The following is an 18,532-nucleotide window of genomic DNA, read 5'->3' on the forward strand; positions in this document are numbered from 1 at the left end:
CCCGGAGCCCGCTGGGGTCAGCCGCTCGCTCAGCACCAAGGCTCCCAGGGCTTCAGGCGGGGGTGGTGGGCCCACGGTGCCTGTCCTCCCCAGCCCCTCGGTTGCGGCTCTCGGGCCTCCCCTCCTCAAGCGCTGGCCAGGCTGGGGGTCATCTGTCAGACAAGAGCGTTCCAGGCTCCCTCCACTCCCCTGCGGACCCCCAGCTGCCGTCCTCCGAATAGCAGACGCCATGCGTCCTCCTCGCAGCCGGGCCCCGGAGACCCCGGCCGCCTCTGCAGCCTGCCTGCCCTTTGGGGCACAGAGGCCACCCTCGTCCTGGTCTTCTCCTCCGTGCCCTGGTCTGCATCCCCTCCTGTGGGCCAGGGGCAGCTACCCACTCGCTCTTGGCGCCTTCTGTCAGTCCGGGCTCTGGAGACAGGCTCCTCTTCCCCGCCCGGCTGCCTGGAGGATTCCGTTCCTGGGCCTGGATCTCTGCTCTTCTGGGAAAATCCTAAGGCTGGGTCCAGGGCAGGGTGCCAGGAGGGGCTCTCCTGAAAGCTGGGGCTGAAAAGACAACCCTGGTTCAGGAAGGGTTTCTGAGGTTAAATTAGATCCGGGGCTAATACCAAAGTGAGCCCGGCTTCTCGGGACTTGTTACACCTGAGGGCCCCGGGCAGCCGTCCCCTCGTCGGGCGGCTCGTGCGTGTCTCCTCGAGGCCCTGGCCTTGCTCTTGTGTGCAGCGCAGGTGCGTGTCATGCGCGTGGATGTCCGTGCTCTCCTGGACTTTGTGGAGACGCAGGCGAGACGGGGAAGGGTCCATCCCACATGCTTCCCGGGTTGGGGTGTGCTCAGGCAGCGTGTTGGCATGTGGCGGGAGTTATTTTCCTGGCCTGAGCCACGTGCAAAGCTCCTTGGTGAGCTGGGAGAGCGGGGTGCTCTGGAACTCTGCCGTCCCTCTTGGGGCCTACTCGTTGATTTACTCAGCCAGGGCTCGCCGAGTGCCTCCTGCACTCACACTGCCCTAGGTGGCCGAGGGAGACAGAGGGACGAGGAAGACTCGTTTCCTGCCCTCAGAAGGCGTGGAGCCGAGTTGGAGGGGCCCTCTGAGCAGCCACAAGGGGAGCCGGGAAGGAGGCAGTGGCAGAACCTTGGGAGGCCCCTGGAGAGCTGCGTGGGGCCGGCGGGGGCAGCCCGGCGTCGGGAAGTGTCTGTGTAGGGCAGGGACCACAGGCCCCAGGAGAGCACCTGCCTCAGGTAAAGGGAGCGTCTGCGCCTGCACGCGCATTGGCCGCTTGTTGCCACAGGTACACACAGGTCTGGGGTTGTCAGGTCTCTGCACTCAGTTACAATGTTTTTCAGCCAGAAGCAACACATACCCAATGAAGAGTGGTTTGTTATCTCATATGACAAGAAATTTAGAGGCGGGTGGTTCCCGAGTATGTTCAGCAGATGTGCAGAACCAGAGGGGGAGCATGGCCACTGGACAGACAGACAGCAGTGTCCACCGCAAGCTGGGATGTGGCTGTCGGTGTGAAATCTCCTCTCCGAGGCTAACTCAGTTAAGAAAAGCCAGCGACCACCCTGCGTGCGTCTGCAAAGGCCTTTGCCCGTCAGCTCCTGGTGTGCCGCCCGGGGTAGGATTTGGGTGTGCAGACCCAGCGGAGCAGGGCAGTGGGAGCGAAGTCAGAGGAGTGGAAGAACGGGGCATCCTTAAAGGGGGAAGGGTGGGAGATAAGACCAGAAACTTGGGACAGATATTAGGAACAGCAAAGCTTTAACATTTGGTGAGACTTAGGACAGAGGGTTTTTTTGAGATATGATTCATATCCCATAAAACCCACCCTTTTAGAGCAAACAATTCAGTGGTTTTTAGTATTTTCACAGTTTTGCAGCCATCACCACTCTCGTTCTAGAAGTTTCATCACCTCCAAAAGAAATCCCCTGCTCATTAGCAGTCACACCCCACTGCCCCCCAGTCCTAGACGACAGTCTACTTTCTGTCCCTGTGGATTGGCCTGTTCTGGACATTTCATGCAGGACGCGGCCTTCTGTGACTGGCTGCTTTCACTCGGCGTAACGTCATCGTGTCGAAGCATGGGCCAGGGCTTGTTCCCCGTTGTGGCTGAGTAACATTCCCTCCAGTGGACAGACCACATTTTTTGGTCTGTTGCTCCATGGATGGACACTTGGGGTGGTTTCCACCTTGCGGCTGTCACGAATACTCTTGCGAGAACAGTCACTGCAGGTTTTTGCATGAACGTACGTTCCCAGTTTTCTCGGGTTTAGGCCTAGGACTGGAATGGCTGGGTCATATGCTAACTCCGTGTTTTACTTTTTGAGGAACCACCAAACTGTTTTCCAGAGTGACAAACTACTTCATCTTCCCATCGGCCACACGCGAGGGTTCCAGTTTCTCCACATCCTCCCACTTCTTGTCCTCCTCCGTCTTTAAGGAGCCCTCCCAGTGAGCGTGAAGTGGTATCTCATTGAGATCTGGAGTTGTGTTTCCCTCAGGACTAAGGATGTTGAGCAACTTTTCATGTTCAAACTGGCCATTTGTGTATCTTCTTGGGGAAAATGTCCATTCACAGCCGTCACCCGTTTTTTGATTGAGTTGTTAGTCTTTTTTTATTGATATCGACTCTGGACTAGACCCTGTTTGGATATGTGACTTGCAGATATTTTCTCCCATTCTGTGGGTTGTCTTTTCACTCTCTTGACAGTGTCCTCGGAAGCACAAAAGTTTTTATTTCTGAAGAAGTTTGATTAATCTGTTTTGGTGGTGGTTGCTCATGCTTGAGGTATCTTATCTAAAAAGTTCTTGCCTAATCCAAGGTCACGAAGATTTATGCTTACGTTTTCTTCTAAGAGTTTTATACTTTTAGTCCTCCTTGCATTTGGGTCTCTGATCCAATGCTGAGTTCATTTCGCATGTATTGTGAGGCAGGGGTCCAGCTTCGATCTCTCGTAGGTGGCTGTCCAGCTGCCCCGGCACCGTTTGTTGTGAGACAGACTGTTACTTCTCCGTTGAAACATCTTGGCAGCCTTGAGGAAAATCAGTTGACCTTAAATGTATGCAGTTATTTCTGGGCTCTCAGTTCTATTCTATTGGTTTATATGTCCTTACTCCAGTACCACACCGTCTTGATTCCTGTAGCTTCGTAGTAAGTCTTAGAATTGGGAATTGTGAGTCTTCCAGCTCTGTTCTTCTTTTTCAGGATTGTTTTATCCAGGGTCGCTTGCATGGTCAAACAGATTTTAGAATCAGCTTGTCAATTTTTGCAAAAAAGGCGGCTGAGATGTGGGGATATGGCCATCTGAACAAAGTTACGTCTTCTAGGCCATGGGCCTGGAATGACTTTCCATTCAGTGAGGTCTTCTTTAAGTATCTTCCAACAGTGTTGCATAATTTTTAGTGTGCAGGTCTTGCTCTTTTTTTTGTTAAATTTATTCTTAATTTTATTTTTTTGGTGCTCTTATAAATGGAATTGCTTTCTTAATTCCATTTCCAGGTTGGTCATTGCTAGTGTATAGAAATACACTCGCTGTTGGTCTGTGACCTTGTTGAACTCATTTATTAGCCCTAATAGTGTTTTATTGGTGGCAGAACTTGGTTTTGAAAGTAAACATGTGCTTGGGCAACTAATCGTTTGGGAGAAATTGGCTCCTGTTTCTTTAACAGGCATGCGTCAGCGTGCCCCTCCCGCCACACGGGCAGGAAGCAGCGGAGCGAGAGGCGCTCGGGAAAAGGGGCAGAGCACTCGGAGGCTGTTTCCTGTTAAGTTCCAGAACAATGTCCCCCATGTTCACCTCCCCGTGCCATTCCTTATCAGCTTCTAGGATATTTGTGTAGGAGGGGTATAATAAAATTAAATGGCCCTGGCCAGAACATTCTTTGGATATTTTGAAAGTGGGCAAGAAATCCAGTTCTTAGAACAAACCCGTTTCAGTCCCACGAGCTGGGTCTTTGGACACTTTGTTCTCCACACTTGGTGACCCCGCTTTTCCCTTGGTCCCAGGAGTCCAGCAGGCTGGTTGTGGGGCCTTGGGGCTCGCTCGTCAGGCCCCCTTTATCTGACTCTGCTTGTTTCCCTCTCCTTCCTCCCCAGCCCTCCCTCCCGGGGAACATCTGCAAGGTTACTTTTTGTTAAAAGAGCAAACCAACCAGCAAGGCCTATAATCTTACCACCCAGGTAACCCCTGTTGTTATTTTTTTAAGTGATATATGTACAAGCTTAGAAATCCAAATTCTAGGTCAAAATGAAAGTGAAGGTCAAAATGAAAGGGAGGCCTCCCACACCACCCACACCCCATGGCCACTTCCTCCCCCCGGGTAATTTATTAAGTTTCTCCTGACTATTTCCATGAAAAAAAAATTAATGCACAATCCACATAATATCTGTGCCTTTGATATTTATATTTATTTTTACACCACAGTGCCTCAGCCACTTTGGCACTCACCTGAAATTACCTCCAGGTGTGTCCTGCAGGCTCTTCTAGTAGTTTCCCTGCATGGGGCAGGCAGGCAGGGTGTCTAGACGAGGGGTCTCGGGGCAGGGGGGTGGTGGTTGTCCCAGAAGCAGGACAAACCACCAGGGTACGGAAAAAAATCATTAATTATATTTACATTTTAGCTCATCCTTTTAAAAAAAATGGTTTATCCAGGTGTTGCTGACATATATTAACCTGTTCACATTCAGAGTTTACAGTTTACATACTTGACATGCGTATGTACAAAAAGCACAAGTTTTCTGTTTTAACAGAGCCCAATTTATTGCTATTTTACATCATAGTTTATGCTTTTTGTGTCAGATTTAAGAAATATTTGCCAAGTCTGGGTCATCAAGTTCTTTCCCTGTGTGCTGGTTTGAACCCATTATGTCCCCCACAAAAGCCATGTTCTTTAATGCAATCTTGATGGGAAAGATTTATTGGTCTTTTGATTAGGGTGGAACCTTTTGATTGAGTGTCTCCATGGAGATGTAACTCACCCAACTGAGGGTGATACTTTTGATTAGATTAGTTCCAGGGAGGTGTGGCCGTGCCCATTCAGGGTGGGTCTTGATTAGTTCACTGGGGTATTTAAAAGAGAAGCTAAAAGCCGACACAGACCCAGATGCTCACTGATGCTTAGAGACGTTTGGAGATGCTAAGCTAAGAGATGAATCCCAGAGTTTGCTAAGAAGAGAAGCTAAGAGAAGACCCCCAGATGCTTTTTAAAAAGAAACTCCCTGGGAGAACAAAGAAGGATGCACAGGACAGAGAGAGAAGTTGAGAGAGACAAAATTCCAGAGACATTTTGGAGAAAGCCATTTTGAAAACGGAATCCGGGAGCAAAGGACCAGCAGACGCCAGCCACGTGCCTTCCCAGCTGACAGAGGTGTTCTGGATGCCATCAGCCTTTCTTGTTCATACCTTAGTTTGGACACTTTTATGGCCTTAGAACTGTAAATTTGTAACCTAATAAATCCCCTTTGTAAGAGCCAATCCATTTTTGGTATTTTGTATAACAGCAGCATTAGCAAAGTGGAACGGATTTTGGTACCAGAGGAGTGGGGTACTGCTGCTAAGCTTGCAAATACCAAACACGTTGGAATGCCTTTTTAAATGGATAAGGGGAAGATTCTGGAAGAATTGTGAGGCGCTTTTGGAAAAGGCCTAGAATGCTTTGAAGAGACTGTTGGTAGAAATATGGCCTCTAAAGATACTTCTGATGAGGCCTTAAACAGAAATGATGAATGCGTCATTGCAAACTGGAAGAAAGGTGATCCTTGATTTAAAGTGGCAGAGAATTTGGCAAAACTGACTCCTGGTATCAGATGGAAGGCAGAATTTGAAAGTGATGAGCTGGGATACTTAGCTGAAGAGATCTCCAAATTAAATGTTGAAAATGTAGCCTGGCTTCTCTTTGCAGCTTATAGTAAAATGCGAGAGAAAAGAGATAAGCTGAGACCTGGACTCTTGGGTGCAGAGAAAGCAGAAATTGTTGGTCTGGAAAACTCTGGGCTTCCAGAAAGTGAAACTCCAGACGCTACAGCCCCATGTGAGGATTTAATGAAATCTGGAACCAGCCGCCATTTCAGTACTGGCCAGGATTGGAGGTGGAGTTATCCAGAAAGGATTTGTGGAAATTCCTATTGTCTGATGCTTTGGACCCCTGTATGCTACATGCCAAGCCAATAAATTTTTTGTGAGATCTGTATAGAAGGAACCACTGCCATTCTGGACTAAAAGGGACAGATTGAAGGAAAAATTTCTTCAGAGAAGGCAGAACCATGGAAGCTAAGTTCTGAAGCTAAGAAATCTCAGGCAAGAAAAGCACAGCAACCCACGCATGTGAAAGGGGTGAGTTTGCCCCAGAGGCAGAGCGTGGGCCTTCCACCTCGATGCTCAGGAAGAGTGCTGCTGCCTCAAGCCCCAGAGAGGGTTGAGCAGGTTCCCCGGGGATTGGGGAGAGCCTGGCCACCACCCCACTGTTCGGAGAGGGGAGAGCATTTGCCCTGGGAGAGGCAGAGTCCAGGTGGCACCCCAATGTTTGAGGAGGGTGGGGCCGAGAAGAAGGTGGTCTCCCCAGTGTGTGGATCTGTTGGAGCACTCACCCCAGCGTTTGGAGAGAAAAGGGCTGCCGCAAAGGCCCTTGAAAAGGGTTGGACTCCTGCTCTCTCAAGCCCCGAGGATAAAACATCATTCCATAAATGATTCTCAGACTTTGAAATCTAATAGAGTTTGCCCTGCGGGTTTTAGGAACTGTTTCAGACCTTTGAACTCTGTTTTCCTTCCAGTTTCTCCCTATGGCAATGAGGACGTTTATCATACAACTGTCCCTCTTTTGTATACTGGCGGCAGATAACTTGTTCTGCATTCCACAGGTCCACAGTCAGAGAATTTTAGGACTTTGTACTTTTATCTGTGTTGTGATGGAATGAATGTATTTTTGCATTTGGAAAGAACATGTCTTTCTGAGGTCCAAAGGGTGAAATGTGCCAGTGTGGATCTATTTTGTCACCCAGAAAAGCCATATTCTTTAATGCAGTCTTGTGGGGGCAACTGATTAGTCTGTTAATTAGAGTAGATCCTCTGATCAATTTATTTCCATAGAGGTGTGGACCCTGCCCATTAAGGGTGGGTCTTAATTAGGTCACTGGAGTCCTTTAAAGAGAGCTCACACAGAGAGCAGACAGGACAAAATGCCCCAAGAGAAGTTAAGAGACTTTTTAGAGAGAAGCTAAGAGCTGACACAGATGTTGATGCTTGGAGATGCTTGGAGATGCAGATGGAAGGATGTTTGGAGATGCTAAGCTAAGAGATGAAGACCAGAGTTTGCCCTGAAGAAGGTAAGAGAAGACCCCAGATGCTTACAGAGAAACGCCCTGGGAGAACAAGCAAGGATGAACAGGAGCTGAGAGAGAGAAGCTAAGAGAGACAAAGTCCAGAGATATTTTGGAGAAAGCCATTTTGAAATACAACTTGAGAGCAAAGGACCAGCAGACACCAGCCACGTGCCTTCCCAGCTGACAAGAGTGTTCTGGACGCCATCAGCCGTTCTTCAGTGACGGTATCCTCTTGTTGATGCCTTAGTTTGGACATTTCTGTGGCCTCAGAACTGTAACTTTGTAACCTAATAAACCCCCTTTATAAAAGCCAATCCATTTCTGGTATTTTGCATTTTGGCAGCTTTAGCAAACCGGAACACCCTGTTTTCTTCTAGAACTGTGATCATTTGGGATTTACATTAGTTCTACAATCCATTTTTATTTTATTTTCATATACAGTATGAGGTGCCAGGTTGATTTCTTTGCATGTGCCTCTCCAGCTGTTCCAGTGTCGTTGAAATTTTGCCTTTCCCCACCTGGGCACCTTTATAAAACATCCCTCGATCACATGTGTGTGGGTCTGTTTCTGGGTTCTCTTGTGTTTTGTTGATTGTCTAACTTTACCCCACTGTCCTGGTGACTGCAGATTTATCATAAGCCTTGAAAGCAGGTAGTTTAAATCTGTCAATCTTGTTTTTCTTTTTCAAAGTCATTTTGGCTCTTCTATGTCCTTTGCATTTTCGTATAAATCTTAGAATGAGCTTGTCATTTCCTACAAAGATATCCTACTGGGTTTCTGATTGAGATTGCCCTGAATCAGTACATCAGTTTGAGGCAGATTGGCCTGTGTACAATATTGAGTCTTCCAGTCCGTGAACACAGCACAGCTCTCCATTTATTTACGTCATCTTTAATTACTCTCAGCACGTTGTGGAGTTTTCAGTGTACAGGTCTTGCACACATCATCTTGATCCCCGAGTAATTCACATTTTTTGTTGCTATTGTAAACAGCATCATTATTTGACTTCAATTCTGATCTTTCATTGCTAGTTTATGGAAACACTGTTGATCCTTATATAGTAACCTGTTTTCCTGCAACTCTGATAAACTTTTAGTTTCTTGAGAATATTTACAAGGAAGGGATGTTGGATTTTAAGATGATCGTATGTTGGTTTTTTTCCCTTTGTCTCTTCATATGGTGAATTGCATTGATTTTTTTTTAATTTTTCTTTCAAAATTTACAAACCCTCTGAACCTACCAAGCACCAACTCCCCTTCTCTGCTTTCCTCACCGCGATAACCTCTACTGTACTGTCTGTGAATTTGCTATTTCTAGATGTTTCATATGAGTGAAGTCTTTTTTTTAACTTTTTATTTTGAAATAATTTCAAATTTATAGGAAAGTTGCAAACATAATACAAAACTAATACAGAGAGTGCTTGCTTTGGTAGCGCATAGACGAAGATTGAAACACTACAGAAAAGATTAGCGTGGCCCCGTATGCGACAATGACACGCAGAAATAACAGAGAGAATCCCAGATACCCAAATTTACCAGCTGTTAACATTTTCCCACATCTGTTACATCTTTCTTTCTAGCTTCCTATTTTATAAACATTTGAGAGTAGGTTGCCTACATCATACCCCAAAACCATTGTACTTCACGCACCAGGTGTACTCCACGTACATTTCCTAAGAACACGGACATTCCCTTCCTTACATGGCCACACTAGATACAGTTACCAAGTTCAAGAAACTTGACATTGACGTGAAGCTTGCAGTCCATATTCCAGTTTTTCATTTGTCTCAATATTGTCCTTTTGGGCATTTTTTCCTCCTTTATTAAATGTAGTCCAGGATCATGTATTGCATTTAATTGTCACTATCGCTTTAGTCTCTCTTATTTTTCTTAACTGTGATAACATACAGGATGGACAACATGGACTTCCCCACGTCATCCACTCGCAAGCACACGATTCATTGGCATTAATCACACTCAGGATGTTTTCCTACCATCACCACCGACCATTACCCGAACTTTGCCAACACCCCAGAGGCAGACCCTGCACCCACCAGGCATTGGCTCCCCAGCCCCTGCCCTGCTTCTGGTGACCGTACCTCCTGCCTTCTGTCTCTATGAACTCGCACATTCCAGTTTTTTCACACAGGAGGAATCGCTCCATGTGATGTCTTCAGGGTTCATCCGTGGTGTAGCATGTGTTAGCACTTCATTCCTTTTTGTGGCTGTATATCATTCCACTGTGTGTACGTACCACGCTTTGTTTTTCCATTCTTCTCTTGACGGACACCCAGGTTGTTTCCACCCTTTGGTCTTGTGAACGTTGGTGTACAAGTAACTGTGTTCAGTTCTGTTGGTGTATTCCTAGGAGTGGAACTGATGGGTTATGGTAATTGCATATTTAACTTTTTGAGGAACTGCTTTCCGCAGTGGCCGCCCCGTCTTACATTCCCATCAGTAATGCATGAGGGTTCTCATTTCTCCACAGGATTAATTTTTGGAAATTGAGATATAATTCACATACAGTAAAATTTGTGCTTTGAAAGTGTTCCTTTTAGTAGTTCTCAGTATACTTGCAAGGTTGCACAACTTGTCACCACTGTCTGATTCCACACGCTGGTCTGGAATTTTTGTCGCCACAAACCGTAACCCCCTACCTGTTAACCTTCACTACCTGTCTCCACCTTCCCCCAGCCCCAGGCAACCATTAATCTACTCTCTGTCTCTTTGGATTTGCCTATTCTAGATATTTCATATAAATGGTCTTCTGTGTCTGGCTGCTTTCACTTTGCATAATGTTTTCACGGTTCATTCATGCCATAGCATTTATCAATACTTCATTCCTTTTTATGACCGGATAATGTTCCCTTGTGTGGATGTTCCACACTGTGTTTATCCACTCATCTGTTAATGGACACCTGGGTTGCTTCCACTGTGGAGCCATTATGAATAATGCTGCTATAAACATTACTGCACAAGTGTTTTTGTGGACACATATCTTCAGTTCTCTTGGATATGTACCCAGGAGTAGAATTGCTGGGTGTGATGGTTGAGTTCTCATGTCAGCTAGGGCACATGATGGTGTCTAGTTGTGTGGTCAAGCGAACACTGGCCTGATTGTTACTGTGAGGATATTCTGTGGATTTGATTGTATTTATGGCCGATTACATCTACTATCACCTGAGAACAAGTCTCATCCACTCAGTTGAAGGCATTGAAAGGAGAAGTGATGACTTCAGCAGTTGGAAGGAAGCATTTCCTCTCTACTTCCGCCAGCCAGCTTCTCCCGGGGAACACATCGAAAAGCTTCGTGGCCCTCCTGGCGTGTGGCTGCCCTGTGGAATGTGGACTTGCCCATCCCACTCTTGGGTGAGACAATTCCTATTTTTGAAATCTCATAATGTGTACATTATATATACATCCTGTCAGTTCTGTTTCCCTAGAGAACTCTGATACCTTGGGTCCTATGGTTATTCTGTGTACAACTTTTTCAGGAACTGTCAAATTGATTTCCAAACTGACTGTGCCATTTTACCTTCTTACCAGTGATGTGTGAGCATTCTGGTTTTTCCACATCTTTGCCAATGCTTGTTATTGTCCATCTCTGATTATAGGTGTCCCAGGGGGTGTGACGTGGTATCTCATTGTGGTTTGGATTCCCATCTCCCTGATGTCTGATGACGTCTAGCATCTTTTCATGTGCTTATTGGCCATTTGTATATCTTCTTTGCAGAAATCTTTTCAAATTCTTTGTCCATTTTTTTGATCCAGTTGCCTTTTTTTGTTGAGTTGTAGGAGTTCTTAATGTACTCTGGCCTAGTCCCTTATCAGATAATGCGATTTGCAAATATTTTCTACCTTCCCATGAGCTGTCTTTCACCTTCCTGATAGTGTTCTTTGAAGCACAGGTTTCTAATTTTGATGAAGTCCAGTTGTCTGTTTTTGTCATTGCTCGTGCTTTGGATGTCATATCTAAGAAACCATTGCTTAATCCAAGGTCACGAGCATTTGTCTTATATTTTCTTCTTAGAGTTTTATACTTTTAGCTCTTGCATTTAATCCATGTGATTAATTTTGGGTTCATTTCTGTATATGATGTGAGGTAGGGGTCCAATATTGTTGTTTTGTATGTAGATATCCAGTTACCCTGCCACCTTTTGTTGATAAGACGATTCTTTCCCCAGTGAATTGTCTGGGCACTGTTGTTGAAAATCCATTGGGATAAATGGGTTGATTTCTGGATTGTCAGTTCTATTCCATTGAACTGTATTTCTGTCCTTATCCCAGTACCAAATTGTCTTGATTACTGTAGCTTTGTAGCAAGTTTTGAAATGGGGATTTGTGAGTCCTCCAGCTTTGTTCTTCTTTTCCCAGATTGTTTTGGCTATTCCTTATGCCCATGACGTATATTAGTCTGTAGTTTCTCTTCTGGTTTTTGTATCAGGGTAATGCTGGCGTCAGAGAATGCTGGGAGTGTTCCCTCTAGGGTGGTTTTATTTCTTCTTTAAATGCTTGGTGAAATTAGCCAGCAAGGCCATCTGGAGGTTCTTAACTACAAATCCATTTCCTTTTTTAGATAAAAGGCCATTCCTGGCCTCTGTTTCCTCTGGAGGAGTGCTGGTCCACGCCCGTTTCATCTGAGGGGTCACGCTTTTTGGCGTGAAGGTGTTTGTAATTCTCCTTATCCTTTGAACGTTTGTGGGGTCAGTGATGATGGTCCCTTCCTCATTTTGATACTGATAATTCGTGATCAGTCAGGTTAGAGGTTTATCACTTCTGTTCATCCTAAAGAACCAGCTTTTAGTTTCACTGATTTTTCTCTATTATTTTTCTCTTTTCTGTATTGTGGGTTTCTGCTCTCGATTTCGTTTCTTCTTCTTACCTTGGGTTTGGTTTTTGGTTCACTCTTTTCCCCAATTTCGTAAGGTGGAAATTTAGGTCACTGGAGCTCATCCCACCCTCTCCCCTGCTTTTTACTTCTCCCGTGTGAATGCTGCGTAGACCCAGGTGGATTGGAAAATGCTTCGCCGACCACCCTGGAGACCCCAGCCCCACTCCCCTCGGAGCCGTCGCTCGCTGGGCAGAGTCTCCGGGTAGGACGCAGCAGAGACGGGCATCCGGCGTCGTAGCGGGGCTTGTTTCTGAAGCCTGTCACGTCGGCTGTATAATGGCTCCAATTCATTGATGCTTTGCATCATCGCCTGTCTGTGCTCGTGAGTCAGAGTTGAGAAATACTAGCCAAGGTCACAAGCATTTATGCTTACGTTTTCTTCTTAGAGTTTTATACTTTTAGCTCATGAAGTTCTTTCCCTGTTTCCTTCTAGAACTGTGATAGTTTTAGCATTTGCATTAGTTCTGCCATCCCTTTTTATTTCATTTTGTATCTGAAATACAAGGTGAAGTTAATTTCTTTGCATGTGGCTAAGATTTCCGGAGACCTTTCTTGGGTCGGGTGTGGAGCCCAAGGCTTTGCAGAAACCATCTCATTTAGTCAGCACAGCAATCGAACAAGTAGATAGACTGTCACTTCCCCGTGTTACAGACAAGCACAAGGCGTGAGGGCTGGCAGCCCGGGCTCCGTCGTCCTCACCTGGCACCTGCCCCACAGGCCAGCTCATTTTACTCTCCCTCTCACTGTGGCCCCATGTCGCGTCCTCTCGGCTTGGGGTGCTCTCCACCCGCCCCCTTCACCTGTCTCCTCCTTGAGCTCCAGTGTTGCCCCCCAGGGAAGCCCCCGGGTCCTGTCCCTGCGTCTAGCTTGAGGCCACCTTCCCACCGCTGGCAGCTCTGGTCCTCGTGGTCACTTCAACTTCTGTGTGGATGCTTCCACTGACAGTCTCTTACCCCGCAGCTGTGGGCTCCCTGCCACAGGCCGTGCCTTGGCTTTGTCACCATTTAATTTTGGCCCCGGCAGCTCCGAACAGGGCTCAGGTTGGTACTTGGCAAGCAAGGGAGCGAGTGGATGAAGCTCGGGTGACCTGGCGCCTGGGAAGCCCCTGGTGCATGGAGTGAGCCGGGTTGTCACGGGCTCTGCCTCCCCATGAGCCCAGGACTCAAACCACCCTTTAAAACAAGGGGAGCATGAATTTAATTGGCTCAAACTCGGGGAGCACTAGAGACCTGGTCCGGGGTGGGGTGCCCAGTGTTGCCTGTCGGTCCGCGCGCCGAGCCCCAGCCTTCCCTCACCTCGGCACATTCCGTGGCAGTGGAGTTTCTGGAGTGCAGCCCACCGCTTTCACTGGATCCATGGGCCCCAAACTGTCTGCATTTTAGAATCACTTGGGAATTTTTTTAATTAAATTAAACCACCAGCACTGGTGGTGAGACCCAGGAGGCAGTAATTTTTGATGCTCCGTAGGTGATGCCCACGTGCAGACGAGTTTGAGAGCCAGTGCCTTGGATTCTCAGTGCATCCTTGATGCAAAACGGAGTGAACCTCTCCAGCTGCCCCTCAGCCCGCAGGGTCCGCTGGCCAGAGGTGCCAGGTGGACTTTTCCTTCTGTTTTATTTTCTCTCAGAGACCACGAATATTCTAGCCATCTCGAGTTCAGAATTCCAGAACAAGAACCTGCTGGGCCCTGCGTTCAGAGGCACTATTGGGAAGCTCTCTGATTTATTTCCAGTCAGTCTCAAATTCTTTCTTAACTGGTGGAGGGGAGGGGGTGGTTTGCCACTGCCTTTCTTAGTTGCACAGAGGGGGCCTGGGCCCTTTACAGACAGTCTAAGAATACTCCTTAGGGGGCAAAGTGAGGGCTCAGAGGTAATAGCTGGGCCTCTGACGGCCGTCCTGCGCCATGAGGCTATGAGAAACAAGCACTATTCCTAAAAAGGAATAAACACTCACCTGATTGTGGAGAAGAAAAGAATTTATTCACAATCTTGCAAGAATGGGAGCGCAAGCAAAATGTGGGGGGGTTGGCACCCAGAACAATAGACCCAGCAGTATTTATTCCCTACGCCTAACTCGCAAGTCCCTCCCCTGTTTCTCCAGTGGCTGATACTCTAGAGTTTACATTCTGTTGGACAAGCCTAACTAGCCCGCCCAAATTTGAAGCATGCAGCCTGCCCAAATTGGAAACATTTGAAAAATGTCTGCATGGGAACTTGAAACATTTGAAACAAGTCTCCACCCCTCTTTCCTTTGTTCTTTAACTGCAGAGCCAGTCTGAGCTAGTTTGGTAACAACTTATGAAGCTATTTTAGGAACCTCCCCCCACCACCTTGCAAGGACAGTGGGCGGATAAACAGGAGGACCGGCCCCCAATTACAGCTTGACTTCTTGACCCTCTGCCATCCTCCCGAGCTGCCCCCACCCTGTGTGAAAGCTAAACTTAATTTAATTGTCACAAGGCCACCTTGCGGACGACAGATTGGAGGGGTGGGCACCTGGGACCCAACAGGCACAGCAGGCCCCACCCCCACCCCCAGGCGTGGACTGCCTGCCTCTGGGCTTCCTTTTCTTTAGTGGGAAGTAAAATTCTAGCTTGTTGAAGCCAGTTGCCCGGGGAGTTGGGTTTGGACTCTGTCATTTGCAGCTGAACTAACACCAGGAGACACAGCGGCCCCGTGTTGTGGCCCAGTGCAGCTCTGCCGTGCCCTCCAGGGACCGCAAATGCACCGTGGGGTTCTGTGGGGTTGGGTGACGCTGAGCAGCGGGTGAGGCTCAGAGGGCAGGAACGAGAGATGGGCCGGGGAGGGCACCCCCAGCCCACCCACAAGCACACTCAGCGATCAGCGGGCGGGGCCCCCCGAGGAGGGGAGTGAGGCTGGGGGCACAGGCTGGAGGTGGATCGGAGAGGATGGAGGAGGAAGGGGCCGGCAGAGCTGCCGCATGGCTCAGAAGAATGAATAGAAGGTGCCAGAGGAGTGTGGACGGGACAGGGCTAGAGGAGGAGTCACGGGCGGGCAGAGCAGCGACGGGTCAGGCCCCCCCGGGCTGCGAGTGGGGACCGAGAGGCCAGCTCTGGCCTGGGCCTGCACTGCGGCGGGGGCAACGGTACATGCCCGCTTTGTGGAGGTTGACTCGATGTGACTTCAGGTTCTCACCCCGTACGTTGTCCCTGCGGTACCATCACCCCCTCCTCACAAGGCCAGTCCCCCCCCGCTGCCTCCCTGTCCACGCCCCCTCCCTGGGCTGGTCCCCAGACAAGGAAATGTGCTCCAGCGCAGCTTCAGCCCCCCTGCCCTCTGGGGGCTGCCCCCAGCCACTGCCTTCCCCTCAGTCGTCTCCAGGCCTGTCATGCCAGGCACCGCCGTTGGGCACGTTTAGTTCTCACGTGTGTGCTCTCTGTCCCCTCTGGACCGTCGCGTCAGGGCAGGGGCCTGCATCCGCTTTGTTCCCTGCCGAGTCCCCAGCATTTGCTACAGTACCTGTGTCCGATTGATGTTAGCCGAACGGCTAAGACTTGTCAACGAGCGGCAGCGACACTGGAACAGAACCCGGACTTGCAGGCGCTGACGGTGGCAGGCAGTGAGGGCGGGGGTTTCCGTCCCCCCACGGTCAGTTCAGGCTGGAGCTCGGTCTGCCGGGTGGGCAGCAGCTTTCCTGCAGGAGCCAGCCGCCACCCTCAAGGTGCAGAGGTGACGGTCCCTCCTCCCTGGGGTCTCAGGGGTCCCAGGCCCACAGCGGTGCCACCTGGTCCCCCCACAGCAGTGGCCCCAGGATTCATGGGGGCTACTTGTCTTGGGGCTGGGGGCAGAACAGATGCCTGCACCTGGGGGCCTAGGGACCAGGACCCCTCCCTCACCCATGCAGCCCCAAACCTGTTCCACAGGGGGCCCTGCTGGGGCTGGCTCCGGTGGAGGGGCCTGTGGCTTTCACCTTCCACACAAGCAGGGGTGGGGTGGGCTGTGGCCCTACATGAAGTGACCGCTCCTCCTAAGCCACAGATGGAAACGTCACTTTTATTCGGGGTCCCCCACGTTCTCCCCCTGCCTTTCCCCTATGGTGCAGCCAGGCCCGTCCCGGGCGGGCACCTCTGGGCACACAGCTTGGGGCCGTCGTCGTGGGCGATTTAAAAGGCACAGCCCCACCCTGAGCCCTCTGCCCACCCCAAGAGTCACCTAAAGTGACCGTGTTCTGAGGGGGCCGGAGCCCAGCAGCCAGGCCCCCAGGGCTCCCAGGCTCGGGTCTGCGTTGTCTCCTGTGCCCGCTCTCAGAAAACCCTCCTTGGGGACGAGCAGCTCCGGAAAAGCTAAGCGCAGGGCCTGCTTAGAGGCAGCATTAATTATGGGCTCCCTGGTGGCATTTCTCATCGTTGCTTAAGCAACTGCGGGGCCACTGCTGGGGGCGGCTTTATCCCGAGGTGTCCTGAGCCCCCTCCCCAGAAACTGCTGCTGACATGTCACCCCAGATGTGCCGCGGGGGTGAGTGATGACTGGGAAGGGAAGGGCGGGAAGGGAGGACGCCAGGCCCCGGGCCGGAGGCCAGCACAGTCAGCGCTGCTGCTAGTGCACCTGTGGGGGCCGGGCGCAGCCCCCCTCGGGGTCTGAGGCCGCTGGCAGGACGTGCCAGCCTGGCTGGACCCCCCAAGGCCTCCCACGGGTTGATTTCCTTCCCACCAGAGTCTGCCCTCCCTGGAAAGGCTCCTCAGCAGCCTACACGCGTGCACACACACACACACGCCTGCACTCACACACGCAAGTGCATAGTCCCCCGGCCCTGGAAGGCAGCTCTCCCTTTCATGCAGGATCAGGTGTGTTTTGCAGACTTTCTTCTTCCCACCAGTGTGGGAAGCAGGCGAGGGGTATCGTGGAGGCGCTCATGCTTGTGAGGTTGCCCTAGAGGAGGAAAAAAAAGCAGTTTTTCCTCCTCCAGGAGTCCAGTTACTGGCTTGGTGAGCTCCGGCCCATATAGGTTTCCAAGCGGGGAGACACCAGGCCAGCGCAGAGGAGGGTCTCGGGCCCTGTCCTGCCAGGGGGCCCTTCCCTTCCTGTCCCCTGGGCAGCGTCCCTCTCCTGGCCGCCTCCTGCCTGCAGCTCTGCGGCCACAGGGGCTGGATGTTTGCGCTGAAACACTCTGCTGTGTTTGTCCATCCGTCTGGCCAGCGCCTTGAGGATGAGGTCTCTCCTGAGCCTCCTTTGTGGCACCTGGAGGCGTGGAGCGAGGTGGGGCCCTGGGATGGGAGGCCCCCCTGAGCCGGCTTCCGACCCCATTCCCACTGCTGGCCTGCTGTAAATTAAACCCCTGCCGCCTCGGTGCGGCCCGCTCGCGGGCGGCTGGCTTTCAGTTTCCCGCTCAGTCATGAACTTCATCGTCAGGTTTGTTTAGGGTTCTCTTCATTCATTCATTCATTCACCTTCCTCTGCAGGTCAGTCTCTGTGCCCTGCAGGCAGTGGAGACAAACAACCCAGATATATATTGTCCCTGCCCTCTTGGACTTTAGGTTCTAGCAGGGAGAAGCTGCGGGAAAGCGGGGAAATCGGTAACTAAGATGCCTCCAGGGACCCGAGCCCCACTGTTGATGGGAGCCCAGGGTGGGACGTGCTGTTGCACACAGCCTTGGAAAATGCCCTCGGCCTTGTTGCTTCATGGACATGACGTATGAAGGTATTTTCAGAGTAGTTGTAGGTTTACAGAAAAGTCATGCAGAAAGCGCAGAATTCCCACATACCCCCACACACACACACACACACATTTTTCCCTATTAGCGTTTGTGTTAGTGTGGCACCTTGCTACACTGGATGAGCTAATATTATAATTACACTGTTAGCTGTAGTCCCTAGTTTACATTGGGGTTCATGCTTAGTGATATATGGTCCTGTGGGGTTTTTTAAATTATTATTCTAGTAACATTATATACAACGTAAAATTTTCCGTTTTAACCATTTTGAAATACACAATTCAGTGGTGTCAGTTACATTCGCAGTGTCGGGCCATCATCAGCGCCACACAGTACCGAAACTTTTCTGTCACCCCACACGGAAACTCTGCACCCAGAGAGCGTGCACGCCCCTCCTCACCCCACCCCAGCCCCTGGTATCCTGTGGTCTAGTTTCTGACTCTATGAATTTGCTTATTTTAATTATTTCATATCAGTGAGCTCATACGATGTTTGTCCTTTTGTGTCTGGCTTATTTCACTCACCATGACGTCCTCAAGGTTCATCACGTCGCATGTATCAGGCGTCATTCCTTTCTATGGCTGATAATACTCCATTGTCTGGATGTACCACATTTTATTTGTCTTCTGTTGATAGACACTTGGGTTGCTTCCACCTTT

General features: G+C 49.7%; 1 protein-coding gene across 1 annotated transcript in view; it reads left to right on the forward strand.

The window, feature by feature from the left end:
- The window catches only part of FAM178B (family with sequence similarity 178 member B), a 100,147-nt gene that overhangs the window by 42,709 nt on the left and 38,906 nt on the right, over positions 1–18,532 (forward strand).

Source organism: Choloepus didactylus, chromosome 17, assembly GCF_015220235.1.
Source record: "Choloepus didactylus isolate mChoDid1 chromosome 17, mChoDid1.pri, whole genome shotgun sequence".
In the NCBI taxonomy this organism is placed as follows: domain Eukaryota; kingdom Metazoa; phylum Chordata; class Mammalia; order Pilosa; family Megalonychidae; genus Choloepus; species Choloepus didactylus.